At 37.7% G+C, this 24,074-nt stretch overlaps 2 long non-coding RNA genes and 1 other non-coding gene across 4 annotated transcripts; 1 reads left to right on the forward strand and 2 right to left on the reverse strand.

The window, feature by feature from the left end:
• The first annotated feature begins 6,629 nt into the window (after nt 1–6,629).
• Nucleotides 6,630–7,903, forward strand: LOC119694286. Its single transcript, XR_005254823.2, has 2 exons — nt 6,630–7,410; nt 7,490–7,903. It is a non-coding gene; the product is annotated as an uncharacterized LOC119694286 (long non-coding RNA).
• Nucleotides 7,904–7,989: 86 nt separating this feature from the next.
• Nucleotides 7,990–9,032, reverse strand: LOC105385349. Of its 2 annotated transcripts, none has more exons than XR_007267011.1 (3): nt 8,580–9,032; nt 8,290–8,373; nt 7,990–8,110 (listed from the first exon to the last, which is right to left on the reverse strand). It is a non-coding gene; the product is annotated as an uncharacterized LOC105385349 (long non-coding RNA). The 2 variants fall into 2 exon arrangements; XR_007267012.1 differs by having other exon boundaries at nt 8,000–8,373; nt 8,580–8,642; nt 8,776–9,032.
• A 9,072-nt stretch (nt 9,033–18,104) lies between these two features.
• On the reverse strand, nt 18,105–20,474 carry LOC119693164. Its single transcript, XR_007267063.1, has one exon. It is a non-coding gene; the product is annotated as an uncharacterized LOC119693164 (transcript).
• Between the last annotated feature and the right edge of the window lie 3,600 nt (nt 20,475–24,074).

The following is a 24,074-nucleotide window of genomic DNA, read 5'->3' on the forward strand; positions in this document are numbered from 1 at the left end:
TAAAATGTACGCTAATGGCAACACTGAGGGAGTGTTTTCACAGGTTCACAGAGTATTTTTATTTTTAGTTTGAATGCGTTCAAAAGCCCCTAATTTCATATTTTAACATTTACAAAGTTAAGTTTTTGTGAATAATAAGTAAAAAATGGCATGAGTGATGACTTTAACCTAGTGTTTAATAAGTATTTTAATTAATATTTTACTAACATTGAAAAAATAAAAACATAATATGGACTGATGATTACCGGATTTCTTATTTCAAGCTTCGCTAGTACTTCGAACGCACACCAATTTTTTCCTTGTCAGAGCGAGAAAAAACACAAGATCTTATACAATTTTATAGAGCGACATCTCTTTCTTTCACCTCTATTGAAATACGGAACGCAACATCGGCCTGATATCGGCTTACTTCGGCTACCGTTTCAAAAATAATCACTAGTCGTTTCTTGATATATTTTCTACGTTGTCCCTGGTCCGCGGCTCAGTCAAAACCGAGGTGGTGGTACCAACTGAATCGGCCTAAATTTTTGAACTGAGTTTTAATTGGCTTTTTTGGATAGCAACTATTAATCGCTGGGGGTAAGGCTGCAGTACTAGAGCACATTCAGGTCACTTATAACAAGAAAACGGGAATGAATCGACCATTTTAAATTAACGATAGAGATACGTTAAATACGTTCCTATACAGTTACTGCATATTGCAAGCTTATATTATTTGCTTATACATTTATAAATGATTTTCAACGGTTTCAATGGTTTTGACGACCGAATGCCGTAGAAATGTAGTAATGTTAGTGACCCTGAATATACACAGATATTTGTTCTCGGGTGGATGTGCCCGTAAAATGGCAATAGGCCCGCCCCCTATTACATTGGGACTAACAGAACACTCTGGCGAAAAGTGGGTGCAGCATTAGCAATGCACCTCTGCCTACCCCGCAAGGTGTGTGTGTGTGTGTGTGTGTGTGTGTAAATGGTTTTCAAGTTGTCAAAGAATATTTTAACGTTATTTTTGTTGAAAGACGTGGCACGAGATAAACAAGTGAATTGTAATAATTTTTTTTGCAAATTCATATGCGAACTTTCGTGTTTCATTCATAAGGTGTCAATCCAAAATAAATATCTGCTGCTGTCTTAAAGTAACTCTCTAGAACGCTCTTCCTCGATACTGAATATTTGTCTATTTTTTCTGAAGCCAAAACTGATTCGGCTGTCGATAATTCGCTTGGGGATTGTTTTCTTACATTATTTTTTCATATTTATAACGTGGCATTGGTGTGTTTTTTAGAAAATTCTAATGCCGTAGAATATATACATTTTTGTCAAAGATAACTTGTTGACATGCTCTATCCATAACAACTTTGGGTGTACTCCAGTTTTTCTTTTGTATGTTCGCATGGTCCTGAAACCACAATTTTTGGATAAAATTTTATAAATACCGACTTCTTTTTACATGTAAAACATCTGTAATTAAAAAGGAAACATTAGTCAGCCAGCCCCGAGTTACCTTATAATTTTTAACCACGTGTCAGAAGTGTCAGAACATAACCTGCAAAGAAATCAAGTAGAATAATATATAAAAGAACACGAATCAAACATTCGTAATAAATACTTTGACAATCAAGTAACCATGAATAAATAGGCAATGTTACAATGAATAATTACTTGCGTGTTATTTTTCAATATTACGCTCCTTCTCTCAAACGCCGCACTGCCGGTGACTGTGCTGGGGAGGTAACGAACTCTCATGCCTCATTGGTTCGGTTGGCTCAAGGCTATTGCGTCGAACGAGTTTTTGGTAGTTAGTCTACCTACCCTGTAGTCAACCAGCCCCGGTCTCCCCGTCATTTTTTTTTTTGTAATTTTATCTGCGATGATCTCCTTGGTTATAAGCAGATACGTTGTCCATAACCTCACTGTTTTGAAGTAGCCCTTCATCAAGGAAAACTTCATTTATTTGTTAGACTACTGCCTTTCTTTTATATTTACGGTCTTATTCATAAAAAGTTACGGTAGACCTATGCTATGCTATGCTATAAGCAAATGTCAAAAAAACTTTATTCATAAACGATCAATAGCGCTAAAGAACTCTCCAACTGATTCGTAAAACCTTGAAAAGTTAAAGTTGGCTGGACACTACTATACACCGTAAACCTCCTATTGTACAAAAAACATGGCGGACGGTCAACAGCTGTTCTATTTTACGGACAATTTGACATTGACAATTCATAATTTTGAGGTTATATAGGAATTCAAAATTGTGCGTAGTGTTTTTTTTCCTCAGTGATTGTGCCTTGCATTGTTTGTTGTTAAGTTAATATTTTGCTGAAAATAATTTGCTATGGAAGCCGTGCAAGCAATAGCTGCTATGCGTGGAAAATTTGCCTAGAAGGCGTATTAAATTGTACAATGCCAGAGCAGACCCTTTTCCTTTGCCTGATGTGGAGTTCAGGAGTCGGTATCAGTTCCAAAAAGATACTATGAACTATATCATTGATTTAGTCCCTGATGACATAGTAGTAGATCAAAGGGGCTGCGGAACAACCCCAGAACTGCAAGTACTGACAATTAGATGTTGGGGTCGTCGAGAGGTGATTATAATACATCAGTGCTACGCCTTTATTACTTTCACAATACATTACCTTTTTTAGTTAATAAATTAATGTTTTTAGGTACAAGATGATGCTGGGGAGCTGCATGGCTTATCTCAGCCAACCGTGAGTCGCATCTGTGCCAGAGTGGCTCGTGCTCTTGCGCGACACTCTGGCACATTTATAAAAATGCCAGAAACTGTGCCTCAGCAAGAGGCAACTATAGGCAGTTTCATGAAATCAGAAATTTTCCAACTGTCATTGGGTGCATCGACTGTACCCATATCATCAGAATAAGAAAATATGGAGGTGATGCAGCACAATGCTACATAAATAGAAAGGGATATTATTCATTAAATGTACAGGTCTGTATTTTTTGTGTAAATTATATTTGCTGGGATATTTAAAATATGCTAATCAAATATAATTGTTGAAAGGAGTTTGTAAACTCAACCAACAGTTTATTTTCTATTGTCTATTGTAGATAATTATGTCAATAGAAAAGACACTTAGTACTTCCACTAATACCTTCCTGTGTCGTGTGAAAACTATTCTTCAATATATCTTTACAATCCTTTTAATCCACTGGTTTTACTTATAAAACCCAACAGGTTATGGGCCCAGAACATTTACTAAAGAGCACTGTAAAATAACTAATGCTGACGGTGAGTTTCTAGGTAGCGCTACTCAGATCAATGGTGTTTACCGGCTCGACATTGTAGGTGTCAGAGAGCAGTGTAAGATAGCATCGAAAGTAGCTAGAGAGCCACCGTTATCTAGCTTGGGGTTAGGTAATACTTTAGTATGTTCACAGGATGGTGCGATGAAGGAGGAATCTAAGAAGTGTGTTTCCTCGACTTCGACTAGCCGCAAGGCATCTCAAGGGAATGGCAATGTGAAGGAGGAAGTGCAGCAGTCTGCGTCCTTGGCTTCATCGAGTTCCAAGGTATCTCAAGAGGTGTGGCATCAGCGGCTGGGTCACCTAAACTCTAGGAGCATGGGTCTCCTGAATAGAGGTATGGCTACTGGAATTAAGTATGATAGTGCTGATTATAAGTCATGTGTGGCTTGCATTGAGGGAAAGCAATCTAGACTTCCTTTCCCATCGAAGTCATCTAGTAGGGCTGATGAGGTACTTGGCTTAGTGCACACGGATCTGTGTGGGCCTATGCAGAAGCCGTCGTTCAGTGGAGCAAGATACTTCTTGCTGTTTATAGATGATTTTACAAGGAAAACTTATGTTTATTTTTTAAAAACTAAAAATGAAACATTTGAAAGTTTTCGACATTTCAAGGCGTTGGTAGAGAACCAAACCGAGCGAAAAATAAAAATCCTAAGAAGTGACGGAGGTGGTGAATTTGTCAATTCTCAGTTTCAGAAGTTTCTCAAAGAGGCTGGAATACGGCACCAGACGACAGTGCCGCATTCGCCTGCTCAGAATGGAGTGGTTGAACGAGCAAACCGAACTGTGATGGAGGCAGCCCGCTGCATGATGCAGCAAGCTGGCTTGGGCATGGAGTTTTGGGCTGAAGCAGTAAACACCGCTGTGTACCTGAAGAATCGAAGCCCAACCAGAGCTGTTATGGGTGCTACTCCTGAGGAAGCGTGGACAAATAAGAAGGTAGACCTCAAAAATCTTAGAGTTTTTGGATGTATAGCGTATGCTTTAGTAAAGAATCGAAAGAAACTAGATTCAAAGAGCAAGCTATGGAGATTTGTTGGGTACTGTACGGAAACAAAGGGGTACAGACTGATAGACCCAACTGATCCTCGTAAATTCACAATAGCGAGGGATGTGGTATTCCTAGAGGATAAATTTAAAACTAAGGAATTGTCACATGATGATAAGGTTGATATGAATATGGTATTCATGCATAGCCCGCCACCTAACATGAATGACTCTAATAGTAGTTTGTCTGAGTGTAATGAACAACCTACAGAGCCATCTGTTGAAGGATTAAATCAATCTGATGACATAAATTCCGATTCAGTGATTGATAATAATTCAAAAGATGACTCTGAGGATGCTGAAACATCTGGTGAAATAGATGATCCGTTGGATTCGACGTACGTTCCAGGCAGTTCTTCACTGGAAGAAGACACGGACTATGAAGAGAGTGCTGAGTTTGCCGCCTTCAACTGCGACATGCAGAGTTCTGCCAGTGACGAGCCGACCACCGTTCGAGAGGCAATGAGTGGAAGCGAGGCTGAGCAATGGAGAGCTGCTATGTCAGATGAGTATGATTCTTTTAAGAAGAATAACTGTTGGACTCTAGTTGATAGGCCGGCTAATCACAAAGCGGTAAAATGTAAATGGGTGTTCAAAAGGAAAAGGGGGCTTGATGGAGAAATTCTTCGATACAAAGCCAGGCTAGTTGCGAAGGGCTATACGCAAACCTATGGCGTCGATTATGAAGAAACGTTTGCTCCGGTCGTAAGATATTCAACGATACGAATATTGTTAGCTATCGCTGCAGAGTATAATATGGAGATTGACCATATGGATGTAATTACTGCTTTCCTGAATGGAGATTTAAAGGAGCAGGTTTATATGGAGCAACCTGAAGGATTTGAAATAAAAGGAGGAAATGGAAAGGTATACAAACTTAATAAGGCCATTTATGGACTCAAGCAAGCTGCGAAGTCATGGTATGATAAGTTAGATACTGCTTTGACTCAAAACTTCGGTTTTAAGAGAGTAAGTACAGAACCATGTGTTTATTTCAAATCGCATCAGGGAAAGCCGATGATAATCAGCATTTACGTTGATGACATATTACTGTTTACGTCATGTTCTGCTGAAGAAAAGAAGAAGCTGAAAGACAAGCTTATGAAGGAGTTCGCCATGAGAGACTTGGGTGCAGCGCACCACATACTAGGTATGAAGATTACAAACAAGGATGGCAGGATTACTCTGGACCAGTCGAACTATATTCAGACGGTTCTGAATAAATTCCAGATGTCGGATTGCAAGCCAGCTAGTACTCCCATGGAAGCTGGACTGAAACTTCATAAAGCTGAGAAATTAGGTAACTTTAACTATAGAAATTTAATTGGTTGCCTTATGTATGTTGCAGTATGTACCAGGCCGGACATTGCATATGCCGTGAGTTCATTGAGCCAGTTCAATCAAAGCTATGCTGAAGTTCACTGGAAAGCTGCAAAGCGTGTCCTACGCTATTTGAAAGGTACAATTAATCATTGTTTGACGTTCGAGAAGAATGGACTAAGTCTCACTGCCTACGTGGACGCTGATTGGGCAGCTAGTGCAGTGGATAGGAAGTCATACACAGGGTATGTATTCAAAATTGGTAATAACTTAGTCTCATGGGAAAGTCGAAAGCAGAAAACGGTGGCTCTCAGCAGTACTGAAGCCGAATACATGGCACTGTCTGATGCCTGTAAGTAAGCGTTGTTTATTCGCTCTTTCTTACATGAATTGTTAGGTATCAACGTTTGTGTAACTATGTATAACGATAACCAATCGGCTCAAAAGTTAAGTGTCAACCAAATGTACCATTCGAGAACTAAACATATTGATGTTAGGCATCATTTTATTAGACAAGTTGTGTCAGAAAATGCGGTGCAGTTGAAGTATTGTCCAACTGATGAAATGCCAGCGGATCTATTGACAAAGCCTCTGCCTATTATGAAACATAATAGATTCGTTAACTGTTTATTGTTGGATGTTTAAGTTTTAACTGTTTATGTTTATTGTTGTTATGTTGGTGAACATTTTATGTAACATAACTTAGTGGAACTCATGTATTTCCTGAGGTTTATTATTTAGTGTGTAATACTTAGGGATATGAGTTCAGGCATTATAACTATTGGTTGGTTTAAGGGAAAGTGTTGAAAGGAGTTTGTAAACTCAACCAACAGTTTATTTTCTATTGTCTATTGTAGATAATTATGTCAATAGAAAAGACACTTAGTACTTCCACTAATACCTTCCTGTGTCGTGTGAAAACTATTCTTCAATATATCTTTACAATCCTTTTAATCCACTGGTTTTACTTATAAAACCCAACAATAATTGTATGACAGGTTGTTTGTGATGCCACTCTACAAATTATGGATTTGGTGGCTAGATGGAGAGGCAGTACACACGACTCTCGCCAATGATTTCAAAAGGAAGGATAGGCCCTTCAGAACATTTTACTCAAACCTTCTTCATACAAGCAAAATAACTGTCATCTGTCATAATTTGTTTGAACTATGTCAGTGCCTAGCAACTGTCTTGACGACGTAACCTTGTACGTGCGTTAATAATTTACCATCCTGGACATTGTTTTATTATTTGCAGGCGCCATATCAATAATTTAAGACAAATCCAACTACTAAAATTAAAACTGTTTTGGGCTGTAGACCTGTTGAGCGTCCCGTACAAATGGACTAAAAAACTTAAGTGTGTGCAACAAGAAAATGTTCTCGGAGGATAGTCAACAAAAAGATTCACAAGACCATCTCTCGGCCACAGACAACTGTCGACTGAGGAGCGTTGGCCCTAAAATTACGATTTTAGGGCCAACGCGCGGGTGCCATTTTTTTGAGTGGGAGGCCCTGTCCTTACGCTAGTAATATATATGTCAATGACTCTCGCATATTCACGGAGTCCTCCATCAAGCAAAGATTCGAAAGGGGAGAATTTATGGGCAGGCTCTTAGGGGACTCTGGGTATAGGTTGGAGCCGTACCTATTTAACAACGCTTTTAATGCCTATTGCACGGGATGTCGGTGAAAATGGAGAATATCAAGCCAACAATCGTAGCTCTGGCTATACTTCATAATATTGCGATTAAGCGAGAAGGCCAGATAGGTACTATTTTATTTTATTTATAACAGGATGACTACACCTTAAATTTTTACCCATTTTAAATATACAAAATTAATTACAGATTTTGATGCGGAGGAGCAGCTACATCATCCAGCACTGCCAGAAGAGGATGCCCACATTGAGGGAGGCCACATGGCCAACATTAATAATGCATTTTTAAGAGCATATGTTGCTCGTCATTTTAATAATTAAAAAGATAGACTAAGGTAGGTACTTTTACTGCCAATGTCCTTTGGAAATACTCTTGTAGGAATTACACTAATACTTACCACACATAAATTGAGATTTCTAGTCGGTATTGCATTTGCAACATTAATCTAAATTCAAAACTATGCACATGCACATACTTTATTGTTTTATAGATTCCCAAAAGACATTAAGGAAATAGAAGCACTACTGTACATCAGGAAGGTTTTATTTTGTTTCCCTAATTTCCTAGCAATAATGAGAGTCCATAATAAAAAGCTTTATTTTATACCGAATGCTATTTATTTATTTGTGCTTTGTAAAATTCGATCTTCTGTTTCAGGAGCTCTTTTTCCAGAGACAAAACTTCGTATTTTAGCTCTTCATTTTGCATTTGTTTGGCATGAAGCTCTTGTCTACATTTGATTTCGTTATTAGCTATCATGGTGGCTGGTAATCCTGCAGCATCGTCATGATTCTTCTGCTTCTTTATAATCTGAAATGAATATTTATAATAATGAATAATGAAACACACAATGGTGCAGTGGTAGGGCAATCGGCTGACTGATTCAGTCCTGGGTTTGATTCTCAGGTATGCTTCACCAGGGGTGCTTTTTCTAATATTTCTAACTTTCCATTACCTTGGGACTAACATAACAGCAGCGAAAAGTTTACCTTTTTTCTTTTTTTCAAAGGTGTGGAAGCAGCAGCAACTATTTCTACTGCTTCTGTAGGAGCTGAAGTTACAAGTGGTACCTCCTGAAATAATAGTGATATTATGTTATATATTATTATAATAGTTATGTTATAACATAAATAATAAAGTTGTGTGTTATATTTTATATTCTACCATTGTTATTTTTTTGCATAACCCCTTAAAAACAAAGGGACTTTGCTGTGCACATATTATGTGCCACTTAATTATGAGTAAGATAACAAGAAAAACATTGAAAATATTTACTAACCTCAATTGCATCAGTTGTGGTAATGGCATGTTCATCCAATATATTCACTTTAACTGTCTCATACTGAAAATGATAGTAAATATTAATCAATAGTAAAAAACATTTGTACTTATTATATGTATAAGGTAGGCCAAAAGTAGGCCTCTGACTAGGTTTAACAGCTGCTGCCGAACCAAGCAAGCAAAAAACTCAATACCCGATGTAAAAAGTAAGAGTCCCCTTCACACGTGTCCACTGTAAACTCGTGTGGGAGCCAACTTTCAATGTCATCGGGATCACACCGATGGAGGAGGTGGACCGCCTCCAGTCTTTAGTATTTCCCTTCTCAAGTTTCCCTTTTTCTTCTTCTCATCCATTTTTGCCAAGTCCACTGAGTTTTAAGCTGTGCAAGCTTGCGAGGGCTGCCCTTACACATACTATGAAAACTGAAAAAAATATATCATTATAAATTGATGATGACACATTTATAACTAAATTATTTATATGTATAAAGAAATACCTAACTATCAGGGCTTCTATTTTATGAATATAATTATATAACTACCTACTTTAGCTAGTCTATGTTATATTGTATAAGTAACTTAATTATACCTAGTGCATAATTACCAATTACCTATACCTATGTAAATGACTTGTAATATTATTTAAGTTATTACCAATAAATGATTGAATTGAATTGAATTGATGATGATTTCGTCCATAGGTAGGTAGTTTATTTTGTATTATGTAGGTAATTTTATAATTTAAGATTTCCCAAGCAATGCAATCAGTGTCAGCTAAGGAGGTGCGGCCACGTCTTCTACATAATATTATAACTAGCAGTAGTCGCCGTAGCTGTATCGGCTAGGATGAAATCCTAGCCAATACTACCATTATATAATGTATCATTCAGTAAATAAGAGGTACAGTATTGAACATGCTCAGCAATAATAAAGACACTTAGGAACCTTAACATCAAATCAGCCCAAGCGTTTAGCTTCATAGCATTCGTGTTGGTATCGTTGTTTTTGTTTTCAAGCGCATGCACACGCTTCTTCACCAATTCCCTCAGTAAAATCTATTCATAAACAGAAAACAAATCTATTAAAATTGCAGGTACTTTAAGAGTATGTATTAAATACACTACCTAATAGTAAATCGAAATGAAAAAATGGTTAGTCCTACGCTACGTCGGTAACGAATTTACGACTAATTAATAAGTTGCCTACTAACCTTGTCTTCCTCCACCCAATTTTCACTCCTTGCTCTCTTTTTACCCGACAGCGTAGAAGTAGAAGTACATAGAAGGAGGGTTATTTAATTCTTTTTGCTCCATGTTTGCTCCACAAATAACTTTCCGAATATATGTAGGTAACTGGGTAGATTGATAAATGAAATGAATGAAAGTTTTCGCTATTTTTGTTTATGGTTTCGTCAGACCGACAACTTAATAAGGTAAATGTCAAAATGTTAGGTCTGTGAAATCTATTAGCATCATAGACTTACTTTTTTTTGTTGAATACAATTAGATTTACTGAAAATAAACCACGATGTACGCAAAAAATCTAAAATACTAAGGGGTTGTTTTTCCGCGTGCCGATTTGTGATGCCCTGTCATTCAAAACCAGTCACAGTTTCTTTGGATTCGCTATCCTCTTCTATCTTGCCAAATTTCCGTAAGTGATTTTCTTCTCCCTCACTCGCTTTGTTGGTCTATACGCCAGTATATACTAAAGTCTATGATTAGCATCACTATAGTTATTGAAGGTTTACGGAACGATTATGAATACAGGGTGTTAAGTAGAAGATTTTTGTGAAACCTCAAATAGGCTTAAAGTGTTCCGTAGTTATTTATTTATTTATTGTTTAGAAAAACCAACAGCGTTTCACAAAATATAGTCTTAATTAGGTAAGTATTCTTAAATAAGGCCAATAACAGGTTTCTACGAAAAATAAGTGATCTTAATTACATGATAGCAAGCAAACAAACATATTTTTTAAAGGAAAAAAAATAAATAAGTTCAATTACTCAGTTATAGTAGTAGTTACATGGATGGGGAAAACATATTATATAAGTATTTAAAAATTTTAAAATAGCTAACTGATAACTGTTACAAATAAATTATATACTTAATTAGTCTATATATTAAATCCACATATAATATAATATTTTATACATATTATTACACAATCCTATTAAATAAAGCCACAAACATAATCAATTTATTACAATTTAGATATTTATTGAGCTCAGTAAACGTACTTTAAGGTTTTTTATGAATAAGACCGTTAGTATGCATCGTCGTTTGAAGCTGCGTACAGACAGACCTGCTAGCTACTGAAGTACTAGTATTTCGGATTGTATCTTTTCGTCGAAAATTGAAATGTCCTATAGGATATTTTATTATTAACAAAATTTCGGCTAACGTCCAGGCCCAGTGGATTTTGACAGCAATAAGAATCTTACACAGTATAAATATTACTGTCCGCTCTTTAACATGTGATGGTAGGTAGGTACTATATCAAGTTTTAAAACGTATCAAATATTGGGTAGCGAATTTCAGCCTCCTGAAATGGTTTTTGATTTTCTAGAAGCTCAACAGGAACCCTTGAGCTATTTTTTACCTTACAAATGTTCACAGGACCACATAGAAATGTTTTTTTCATGTATTAGAGTACAGAGGGGGCTAATGACGACAATCCAAACGCGTTGCAGTTCAGGTATATGACCTAAGGAAATTACTTTATCGAAATAGCGTTACACCAAGTGTAAACGCAAACTGCACGGATGATGCATTTGAATTAAACCCGATTTTTGAGTTTCGAAGTGTAAAATTGAATTTTAGAAACTGATGCTGTTGTACCAGAAGATACACAAAGGGATGAGATATTAATAGAATATCTGGAAAATACGTAGGTATTTGTCAGACAACAATATTAACGTTTTACATTATATTGCACGTAGTATAGTGAACAAGCTGTTAGGCACGCCAATATGTGAGGAGTGGCGGAGCTACCACCACTCCTCACATATTGGCGTGCCGGGTTTAAGCGCTCGCTTCTCACGCCAGAGATGCGGGATCGAATCCCGGCGCTAACATGTACCAATGAGTTCTTTGAATTTAAGTACGATGTATACCATCGCTCTTACGGTAAAAGATGGCAGTTTAGTCCTTGGGGATATGTACGTTGTACGAGTTGCAGAGACCATCTCAGTTCGGTATGTTAAGTAATTGTATGTCGGAATTTGAGACACTAATTTGAATATTTATTATATTGATCAGAATAATTGCGAAATCAAACGCAGATTTCGCAGATACTTGATATCGATAATCAAGTATCTGCGAAAACATCCATCCAGCCATATCCATTTTCAACAACTTCAGGATATAAGTAGTTGCAATAAATAACATCAAAAATCGGGAAGATTCAACCAAAAAGCAAGGATTCCCGCCAACGCCATAGCAAATCATATCGCGGCAAGAGCGAAAGGGAGAGAAGACAACATCGTGCCGGGCGTCCCACTCGAGCGGCGAAGACAGAACCAACAACGAGACGTGGGAAGAGATCATCGGCCAATCACGGTGCTCCGGGTCTGCAGCGAGCGTTGCTCATTGGTTCATACGTCAAGTAAGATTAGTTAAGTTTATTGGAGATTCACATAGGTCCCAAAACGCCCATCCTCTTTTAAGAACAAATAGGATTCTAATGCAAAAGGTCGTAACAATTTTTTTGTGTGTTTTTTTTTTAAGTAGTTGGTGGCTTTATTGTTGTTGTTGATACTTTTTATGTAAAGGTTTTGTGATCGGTGTAGTTTTAATAAATTCAGCTTTTATTGGGTTTTTTTCTATATATATGCTTTTATTGTTATTTTTGTTAAGACGTTTTTAGATAATGCCTCGCCCAACGTTGAAACGATCAATCGTGTGGACATTTTTTGATGTGACTGCTGATAAAAAGACCATTACATATAAATGTGTAAAAAATTCCAAGGAATATTGAAAAAGAGTTCATCTCTGGCATCGATCAGGTAGAACCTCAACGTGCTGACCACGTTAGACAAGAACCAGTGGCTAAGAATACTAGGCAGCTGCGCTTATTGTGCAAAAATCACAACAGAAGAGTCTGCAAGTCTTGATGAAGCTGTAGTAAGAATGATTTCCAAAGATTACCAGCCAATATCAATCGTCAAGGATGATTTCGTAATCTGGTAACTAAACTAAATCCTAAGTACACACTACCATCCAGAAAAACTGTGAGTGAAAAGCTTTTGCCCCTTTTCTACAAACCCCAGGTAGAAGTACTCAACAATATGCTAAAGATGTAGAACATAATATGCCACTCATCAGACTACTGGAAGGCCCGCAATGACAAAACTATCCTCAGCCTTACTGCACATTACATCTATGATAATAAAATATGTTCTAATACATTGACCACTTACGAAGTGATCGAATCGCACACAGCCGCCGCCAATACCGCCGCTGTTATAACAGAAATTTTGGAAAAATGGAATGCGTATGGGAACGTGGTGACGGAAGTGTATATACGGATACGGCCACCAGTGGCTGTTTTGTAATGGAAGCGGGTATTAAGCCACTAGTATCCTTTTTGTGATGCTGCGTACACACCGGGCCAACGAACGCCCAACGAACGCCAACGGTTATCCCAACGATGGATATTTATCATACATAATACAGGGCAGATTGCAGAAACGAAGGCCCGTTCCCGAACCCGTTCGTTGGCCTTCGTTGGGCCGGTCTGTACGCAGCTTGATAGAAGCTCGTAGTCAGCCACTCAAATGTGCTCTCTGTTGCAAGATTATAAAGTTCTATAAGTATTTTATGTACGATTACCTACGAAATACTCAGCAAGGTGCTCAGCAAGAGAGATTAGGGTTAGTGCTCTGCTCTAGGCATTGCGACTGTAATGTCTATGAGGAAGCAGCAGAATCTAGGCCCGAAGTGCTCTTTGAGAGCCAGGTACACCACACGACCAGGGATCGGAATGCAGGCTTTGCTACCCACCCTGTGATTGGCCGATTTTCCAGCGGCACTGCATATGGGGCAGTGAGGATCGGCATTGCAAGTGTTGGCCTTGTGTCCAGGTCGACAAAGGTAACAAGTATTGCTGCGATCTACCTCCGACTGCCAACAGACGCCAACGTGTCCTGCCTCAAGTATATATAAAAATATATGTGTTAATATTACCTATAAACTTTTATTTATTTTTATTTCAGGTGTATCCGAAAGTACAGTACGCAAGATAGCACTGCAAGGGCAGACCAATAAAGGAAAATTTTCAACACCTGCTAAAAATAGAAAGGGTCGGCCCTCAAAGCAACTAGATGATACAAAAGTACCAACAATTGGTCAATTATTAGCCGAAATTAAGAAAGATCTAGGCTTTGATGGAAGTAGAGAGCATTTGAGGAGACTTCTAAAAAAGATTGCTTTTCGGTACAAAAAGTGTAAAACCAACCGAAAAGCTCTAATGGAGAACTCAAACACAGCATACAAAAGAGAAGTGTATTTAAAGGCAATGATGGACAAAAGAAATTTACCTGAAGAGCTTCAAAAAGACATCATTTACTTAGATGAAAGCTATATCTACTCCAGTTATAAGCTTAAAAAATGCTGGCAGTCTATTAACACCGAAGGCCTCATCACTGACATTTCTAAAGGAAAGAGATGGATTATAGTACATGCCGGAAACGAAAAAGGCTTTGTACCAAATGTACTGTTATTTTTTAGCGGTGTTAACAAAGAAGAGGATTATCATTCCGAGATGAACGAACACAATTTCCACAAATGGGTAACTGAAAAACTAATTCACGCACCTTATCACTCAATTGTCAAGAACAAAGCCCCAACATCTGCCAACAAGGTTGACGATTTAAGACTTTGGTTACTGGAAAACAATGTGTCATTCGACCCCAATTTACGAAAACCTGCACTACTGGCATTGGTCAGGAAAAATAAACCAGAACCTGTATATGAAATTGATGAGATTTTTGGGCAACACGGTCATACAGTGGTGGCCTTATCACTGTGATCTAAATCCGATCGAATTGATTTGGGCACTAGCAAAGCGTAAGGTGGCTTCACTGAATGTGGGCACAAAAAATATTAAGGAGCTGACTGAAAATGCATTTAAGTCAATAGCACCTCAAGAGTGGAAAAATTGCTGCAACCATGTTAAAAAAAATTGAAATTGAATACCATGAGCGTGGAAGGATATTGTACAACGATATAGATGATTTAGTCATACAGGTTGGTGCAGATAGCAGCAGTGATGATGAGTATGATACAGAAAGCTGTGAAGAATCTATGGACAAGTCAAGTGCAAGCAGATTCAATTTGAGGGTGTTGAATATTTAGATTTTAGTTCATTAGAGTAGTGCTCTTTTATAAAAAAAAGTTAATTTTTATAAAATATCCTATTTCATTGATGATTGTTATAATATTGTAGGGCTAAGCCCTAGCTTCACCATAGTCTGTTAGATCATGAACACCCTGTTACATTGTTAAGTGTCATCTAAAATAAAATTTATATATTGAATTCTTGACAGATGTGTCAAAAGTAAACAACTAATCCCTTGTGATAATGTAACAGAGTATGGTAAAACTAGGCATAAACCTTCCAAACGCTTTATGAAACTTGACAAGTAAAATAAATTATTAAAGTATCAACATTCATTCATTGTACTACCTGGTGTTGCTACATAAAAGATGGTAGTGCCCTCATTTATTTTCTTCTCTTTTGTGTTTTACTGTAACTCCCAAAAGTTTTTAAAAAAGAAAAAAAAGTTTTAAATTTCAATTTTTGTGGTTGTTCCCAATGATGATGTCCTCTTCGTCGTATCCGACAACAGCGACTCTTGCTACACTCTGTTATGTGCTCTTATGTGGCTGGCAAGTCCGAACTTCGTCTTGAACACCCTGTCACACTTCACTTCACTGGCAACACTGGAACAAGTGCGCACGCGTTTTTGTTTTCGTTGTTAAAATGGATTGCCAAAATTGTAAAAAACCGTTGTCTAAAAGAGGACCGCACTTCAAATGTGGTGAAATATGTCAGGGATCATTTCATAAAGCTTGTGTGAAAGGTCTTGCAGCTGAAATCAAGGCGGGAATTGTTCGCACCCACTGCAACAATTGCGACGACGACGCCGACTTCGAGCAAGAAGACAAGATGGAGGACGCCGAGCAGTCTTCGAGTTCGAATAATAATGTGCTAAAGGATATCAGCTAATATCATTGACTCAAAGTATTGACTTCCTGTCAGAAAAATATGAACTTCTTTTAACTGAACATACTAAGACTAAGTCTGATGTTGTAAGGCTAGATAAAAACATAATTCAGCTTACAAATAAATGTACATACTTGGAAAAGTGTAACGGTGCGCTGGAGGAAAAAATAATGGACATCGAGCAGAAAACCCGGCGTCATAACGTCATTATGTTTTGAAATATCCAATCAGTATGTAAATATTTAATAAAAACCGGCCAAGTGAGAGTTGGACTCGCCCACGAAGGGTTCCGTACCATTATCTATGAAAAATGAACGTATCTATTACCTACAACTAGCCAAAATACAATCATTTTTCGGCAACAAAAAATAACTTTGTTTTCCATACAAATATATGATACTTCGCTTTCGGTGAGCGTTTTGCCGACTGCATAAGGTTCAAATACGAGAGTATGCTCGTCCGCTCTTCGTGGTATTGTTACCGGGTTGTAGGTAGTAGGTATCTAATATTAATACGCGAGAAAAAAACTTTGTACCCCTATTTACGAAAATATTACTTAGTGAATAAAATTTGTAAATTAATTATGGTCGAATTTCGATCAATGGGCGACCAACTAGTCTACTTGATTATAATAATTTGATGGGTACTTACAATAGGGGCGTGGCTGTTCAGAGTCGGTACCGGTGCATTCTTGTCACTAAGAAATGATAACGCCTTATAAGCAAACCATTTCGGCAATTGGACATCTTCCCGTCCAGATCCATTATTTTCGAGAAAAACGCAAATATGAAGAATCAAATTCTTCATATTTGCGTTTTTCTCGAAAATAATGGCTGGATAAATTCTTCAGTTTTCTCTCAATTTCTGATGATGCTATGTTGAACACAGAAGCAATATCCCTAATAGCATCATTTCTTTTGTTGCGATTCTTGAAATCCTTGAGTTCCACAATGGTTCATTTTCTTGATACTTTTCTATTAATAAAAGTACTGCACTATTATCCCAGTTAAATTCTGTCATTTCGTTATTTACTTCTATGAAATTATACGACAACACTACCACTCCGTATCGAAGCCGCAACCAAACTGCCGCCGGCAACCAAAAGCCGCGGCTGAGATGCGGCAAATGCCGGCGGCACGGCCGCCGGGCATGTGTGGATGCGCCATGTGGATTATAAACAACAATATGAAGGTACGTTTATTGTTATTGTTTAGTTAATTTGTAAGATAAGAGCTTTGTAACATAGTATTTTTGTTGACTCTTGTCTGGTCATGTTCATCCTAACCAGACATTACAAAGTTGCTACCATATCCCATTTAACGACTTCGCTGAATAACGTTCAGTCAAGACGTTGGACGTTACAGTCAACCACTTGACGAGTTGTTCTTTAGTCATTCAACTGAGTAGCGTCATCCAATGAACGGGCTAGCGGTTCAATCAAACAGGAGATTAAACCAGATGCCTGCGACATTAATACTGGCTTATGTTGATACGAGTACGAGTATGCTCGAACCGGTCCATACGCTTTCATTAAGAGGAAGCAGTTAATGATTAGCCGTGGTACGTACCTTTAATGAATCATTGATTACATATAAAATTCCGTAGTTTTATGTATAATAATTATAATCATTGTAATCAAATTTATATTGGTTGAGAAATCATAATCGTAATTGTGGTTTAACATTAGATCACAATCTGAAAATTTAAAAACGTATTACTCACCTACTTTTATTGAATATTTCCTTTAAATGCTTATGTGTTGTTAAAGCGGGGCTTACATGATACAGTACCCTTGGACCGAGTCCATTCGGATGACGAGGATTTTATTTTATTGGTGATTTTATATGGTTACGAGAGCGTCCGAGTAGTCTCTTAGTATATCTCGAGCGTACTCGTATCATGTGAACCCCGCTTGTTATAAGTGTGCATGTATAAATAAGTAAAATTAGTACCCATTTAAATAAAATTACTCGTGGTTAATAAAAATTTCACGAAAAAATCTAAATCGTAATCTGTAAATAAAAAAACGTATTACCTTTAATCACTTCGACAGATACTCATTGAAATTTGATCCATCTGAAAATTTAAAAGCATTTATAATAAGCTCATAATTGTCAGTTCAAACTAAAATAATAAATAAATTGTTAATAACTATAAGGCCTTGTTCCACAATGTCTGGTTAGTGGCTACCTATGAGATAAAATACATGCTGTCACTGTCAAAAAAATAATAACAGAAAGTGACAGCATGTATTTTATCTCATAGGTAGCCACTAACCAGACATTGTGGAACAAGGCCTTAATAATATAAGTCATGCATATTTACAAACAAGTCATGCATATTTACAAATGCCTTCACCGACCTTTGGACCAGGAGATTCAGGACGTTAGGTAATTATAATACAATAATTGTTAGTACAGGAATATGCAATTATTTAAATTTCCAGTTACTGCTGTTAAGAATTGATTTCGGCGGTTCGTAATTTATTGAATTTTTGATGGTTTGTTTCGTCATCATGAGAGCTGATATGGTGTCTGTATTTAATCTGTTACGATTATCAGTCTTGATGAGTTTAAGCTGGCTAAATATCCGTTCGACCGAGGCATTTGAAAAGGGGAGGACTAGAAGTAGTCAAATTAATTTCTTTAAGTTGGGAAACAGAGGTTCTTTGGTAATGTTCCGTAACTTGAAGACCATATTCCGGTAGCTGGTGGCCGTTAATGATGGGTCTAGTTCCAGTGTGGCATGGTCCAGCAGAGCATGCTCTCGCCATTCTTTGTGAAGAGCTAGCTCGTCCACAACAGTTTTCAAAACCGGAAATCTTTTTAGAACTTCATTCAAGTCTTTGCGTTCGAACGCTTGCGCCACTTTTGGATCCAGTATAGAAATGGTGTCAAATACAGGGTAACTAAAATCAAATCTGTCTTTGATTTGATTGATCACTTCTATGTAGAATTTGAGACAGTTTCTTCTGAGATTGGTCACTTCAGGTAATACTGTTGGCTGTTCTTGCAAGATCTGTATCACAGAATCTTGTGCCATTACGCCGAGATAAATTTTTTCTAGAGGCATAAAGTGACATAAAGTGGGTTGGCGTGATCTATTAGTAACGGCGCTTAACGTTTTTGACATAGTTTAATTCCATGTAATTTGATGTAATGGCTCGGATTAATTTTTCTATATCTGGCTTTAAGCAGTGTAGAAGTGGGGTTTCTGTTTGAAATAGTTTGGTGAAGTCGGTTAGGAACTCTAATATGTACGAAAGAAATTCGAGGTACACTTTTGTGAGTTTATTTTCCAGACCTTCATAAATACGCACGTTAGCGCTTGTGCCATCTTCAAACATCTCCAGGCGGAAATATTCGGTAAGGACCACGTAATGCTCTAGCGTGCGATCAACACAGGCTTTCAGAGAAAGCCAGCGGGTGTTAGATGGGCTCAATATTTGATGTATTTCCACTTCGTAAAACTTCTGACATTCTTGAAGACGGGTTACTCTTTTAGAGCTTCGACTGAAGTGTGCTCCTATGAGTCTCAAGAGGTCTTCGATCGAGCTTGGAAGTTTAGAGCACGCTTTTGATGCCACTAAATGAATCATATGACAGCTGCATTTTACGCAAGTAATATTCGGTATGTTTTCTTTCAAGTGGCTGAAAACTGAATTATGCTGCCCAACCATGCTGTTGGTCGTATCTGACTATTGTAAAATATCACGGATAATGCACATTGTTTTTTTGTAGATACATCCGTCGTTTCGTCCATCACCAAACTGAAGAAATTACCATGAGTTTTTAATTGGCTTATCAACTCGGATCTACAAGCTGGCGCTACTACTTTAGTCAGAAGAAGAAGGCTTTAGTACGACCTAAAGACATTTGTCGTGCAATCGTTGAATCCGGGAATGTGTTGCGTATGAATGGGACAAGAGAATCAGCCAACGATAATGATAAATTATGTTCAGCCAAAAATGCAGTGACTTTTACTTCTGCCGGTCTTGCTTGATCCTTGCTGGCATCAGCAGTTTTTGCTATAAGGTCACCAATGTGTTTAGTGCCCTGTATAGCACAAGCATTTGTTTGGTGTTTTGTAGTTGCCATGTGTCTTTCCAATACAGGTTTGTGATTAGCCATTGAGACTTCACACAATCTTTGTCTTTTCCTTCTTTCTTTTCCAGCCATTTGCTAAATAACGACTGCGAAAGCCAGTCATCATTGAATTTATAGACCTGCTTTCTTTTTTTAGCGGGGGGTTCTACAACTAGAGACTCTTTGTCTGACCCTGGCTCATTATCAATCTGTTCGGTAGAACTAGTTGCAGGATGTTCTGGTTCAGCAGGCCTTGTTTTTGCCGCTTCTTTTGTTGCAACTGTTTTTGAAGAACGGATTATTTTTGGTTCTAGTTTGGAATGCCTGGCGTAGCAGGGATAGTTGAAGTGGAAGGCTGTGATTTTTCACCTTCCGCAACTTTAGTTAAATTAGGTTTTGGAGCGGTGGTAGCTCAGTCGGGTAAGCGCCCGCTTCTCACGCAAGAGATGCGGGTTCGAATCCTTGCGCTGACAATGGCCTTATCCAATGAGTTCTTTTAACTTAAGTACAATGTACACCATCGCTCTTACGGTGAAGAAAAAATCTGCATATCTAGATTTAGCACATCTAGATATGTGAACCCACCAACCCGCAGTGGACCAGCGTGGTGGAAAATGGTCCAAGCTTAGGAAGGCAGTTTAGACCTTGGGGATATGCACAAAGGTTCCACTCGAGAGAGCCAGGTGCAGGTACTTACACCCCCACAGAGAATAGAATAGAATAGGTGTTTATGAGAAACCACCCACTTCCGGTGTTATGTTAGTCCCAATGTATTAAGGGGCGGGCCTATTGCCTAGAATCCGAAAAGCGAGTCTTGACACACGTATTATTTCATATGGTATCATTAAATCTGCCAAAAAATCTTATTTTTTACACTTGTTTAAATTATCATTTATGTTGTATGTACATTCTACTATTATTCTATTCAAATATATTTTGAAATAAAATTTGGTACACCTTTTAACCATAATAAATTTACCAAAAGTATGAAAAATTATTTTTCCAACTTTGATAAATGTGGCCATCCTAAAGATTTTTGAATTTGCCGCCAATATCGTGTGCCAAGACTCGCTTGTCAGACTCTATGTATGATCTATGCCACCGATATTTTCTGCATAAAGAAACAGATTTTTTGATGCTGGCAACTCTGCCTAGCTATACAGAACAGATCTTGACTTCTTACTCTGAGAATACTAAGGAAATTGATGGATGAATGACATGATTGTAGATGATGTACCTATTTAAACCTTACACCTTACATTACAGAGGTACCTAAAACACTACGGGCTGATTATTATAATTTGGGGCCGTCCATTAATTACGTGATGTTTTTTAGTATTTTTTAATCCCTCTCACACTTGGTGATTAGTGGTGAGGCTTTTTTTTAACACTAACCCCCCCCCCCCCCACATAAAATCACGGGTAGTTTTAGGGCTCCGTACGAAAGGGTAAAACGGGACCCTATTACTAAGGCTAAGCTGGGCGTCTCGTGTCCGTCTGTCTGTCACCAGGCAGTATCTCATGAACATGACTGTGTCTAACGACAGTTAAAATTTTCACAGATGACGTACCTACCTATTATTTCTGATGCCGCTACAACAACATATACCTACTAAGAAACAGAATAAAACAAATTAAGGAGGGCCCCATACAACAAACGTGTTTTTTTTGCTAGTTTTTCTTTATAGTATTTATATACTTATTTAATGTGTGTGATATTACGGAACCCTCAGTCCGACTCGCACTTGGCCGTTTTTTAGTACCTAATACCCTTCGATAATAAGTTAGAACCTACCAACAAAGAAACTTAAAATCCAAGACTTCGTTCGTTGCCTGGCAACGGCGAGTCAAAGTCACTGCAAGCCGCTTTTCGGTTTTGAAATCGCGTGTTTGACGAAAAATAAATCAAAATGATATTCTATGTACACCCCCCTCCCCACTTGTGCTATTACGTGATTTTTGATGATTGATTGTTGGCATCTAATATCATTGGTTCTTACAGTTTTACAGGAAGGTCCATTATTATGAGATTCTTACAGGACCTACCTATACAATGTTCAATTCGATGTATGTAGTTACCTAGGTTGTTGAGGTAGATACCTACCATAGTTTGGCTGTGCCTGTACTGTACCTACCTACCCAGGTTACTATCCTGTAGATTCACATACCTACTTAACCTACGTACCGTACGTATCTACGTAACCTACGTACCTAATAGAATCAAATCAATCAAAGTCCACAGCATCACACGATACAACACAAACACAAATCAAGAATGTAGGTAAGTATTTTAAATTACTTATAATTAAGTATAACTTACCAACCAAGCAGCCATTCAGACACAGAATTCGGATTATTCGGATCAGTACAAATTAATTGGCTTTACACTATTTACACAAGAATAAAAACACTTCCTTATCCCAGAGATCAATAGCTTGCGAGCTTGTTACGAGTGTAGAACCCTCATACCTACCATTGATTCACCACTCATCCCTAAAACAAAGACTGTAGCGAACAGATATCAATAATGATTGCACAAGAGCTGACACAGCATTCCAGAATTCTTGGAGAAGCACCTCCGACGACACCCGTGGCTTGTTGCGCTCCATCGCCGGTAGCGAACAACTGGATCAATCGCGATCGCTAGCTATTAATTAATAGATAAGATAAAACTTGTAACGATTATTTTAATAAATTTCTATATTAACTATTTGAACTGTTTTTTAAAAATCCTATCCGACGCCCACGTTCGTAATTGGCGCAGTCGATAGGTGTAGTAGAGTCAGTGCGTGAGTTCCACTTCAACCCGCGCATCGATAGTCGCTTCGACGACGAGTCTACTCGCCAGAAACCTACGAGACTGAAGGCTGTTGGAAGGATCCAAGGACGTCATCCGAACCTCGATGATCAACGGTAACCGAGAGATGCTGCCTATGTGAGTCTTGATTTTATACGAATCGACGTGTATCTTCGAGTAATTACTTAGTTACGCACTCCTATTGGTTGCTAGTCCTTTTCCCTTACCTATTCCTAATAGATATATTTCTTTGAATCTATATTTTTACATAATTTTTTTTTTGAGGATTATCTGAGGATGGCGCATGGATAAACAGCGAGTCTATCCGGCTTGGATTCAAGAGTGACACAGTACCAGCGTATGTATCAGGTCATGGATGTAGATTCAAAGTGGAGTCTTATACATTCCCAGTGAGCCAGTGTTCCAACTGCTGGAAATTTGGTCACGTAACGAGAGCTTGTCCTAGGAAAAAAATAGTATGTCCTAAATGCTGCAAAGATCACCAAAATTGTGAAACTACTAATTATACTTGCGTTAATTGCAAAGGAGATCATATGGCATTAGATAAATCGTGTCCAATATTCCTGAAAGAAAAAGAAATTCGAAAAATTATGAGTTCTGTAAATGTCACCTACAAAAGAGCATTACAAATTTATATGGAAAAAGAAAAACAAAGAGAGAATTTGTTGAACTGTAGCTTAGACCTAGGTAACGACTTGGATCAGGAAGAGTATAATAAAACTTATGAATATCAACCGGGGTACAAAAGTTATAAAGAGGCGCTAATGACGAAAAAGACTAAAGAAGGAGAAGATAGAACAAAAGATAACGAAGACGAGATGGATTATATTGTGGAAGAAAATCGACTAATGAAAAAACCTAATAATAAAAAGAAATCTACACAAAAAGACAAACGTAAACGATTTTCAGAGGATATTCCTTTCCTACAGGATGGAGTTGATAAGGTTTTGCCAGATAATGATACTACAAATAACAATTGTATAGATGAGGATACTGTGAAGAAAAGATGGGAGTTAAAAGCGCTTTTGAAAAGAGCGAAAGAAGTGATTAGCTCAAAAAAATCGTTCGAAGAGAAGGTTTTTGAGTTGATTAATTTATTCATTAAAGTAATAGTGGACTTTGTTGTTAATTTAGTGAAAAGCGGAGATGTTTGGAATAAAATTATACCATTACTCATAAATGGCTAATAATAAGAGTGCATCTAAGCTTAACATTGTTCAATGGAATGCACAAAGTTTGCGTCCTAAGTTAATTGACTTTGAGTTATACCTTATCGAAGAAAATATACATGTAGCCATTTTGAGTGAACTGTGGTTAGAGCCGGAGTCTTTTCTCAACATTAAAGACTATAATCTATATCGA

This window comes from Plutella xylostella, chromosome 14 (genome assembly GCF_932276165.1).
Source record: "Plutella xylostella chromosome 14, ilPluXylo3.1, whole genome shotgun sequence".
Taxonomy (NCBI): Eukaryota; Metazoa; Arthropoda; class Insecta; order Lepidoptera; family Plutellidae; genus Plutella; species Plutella xylostella.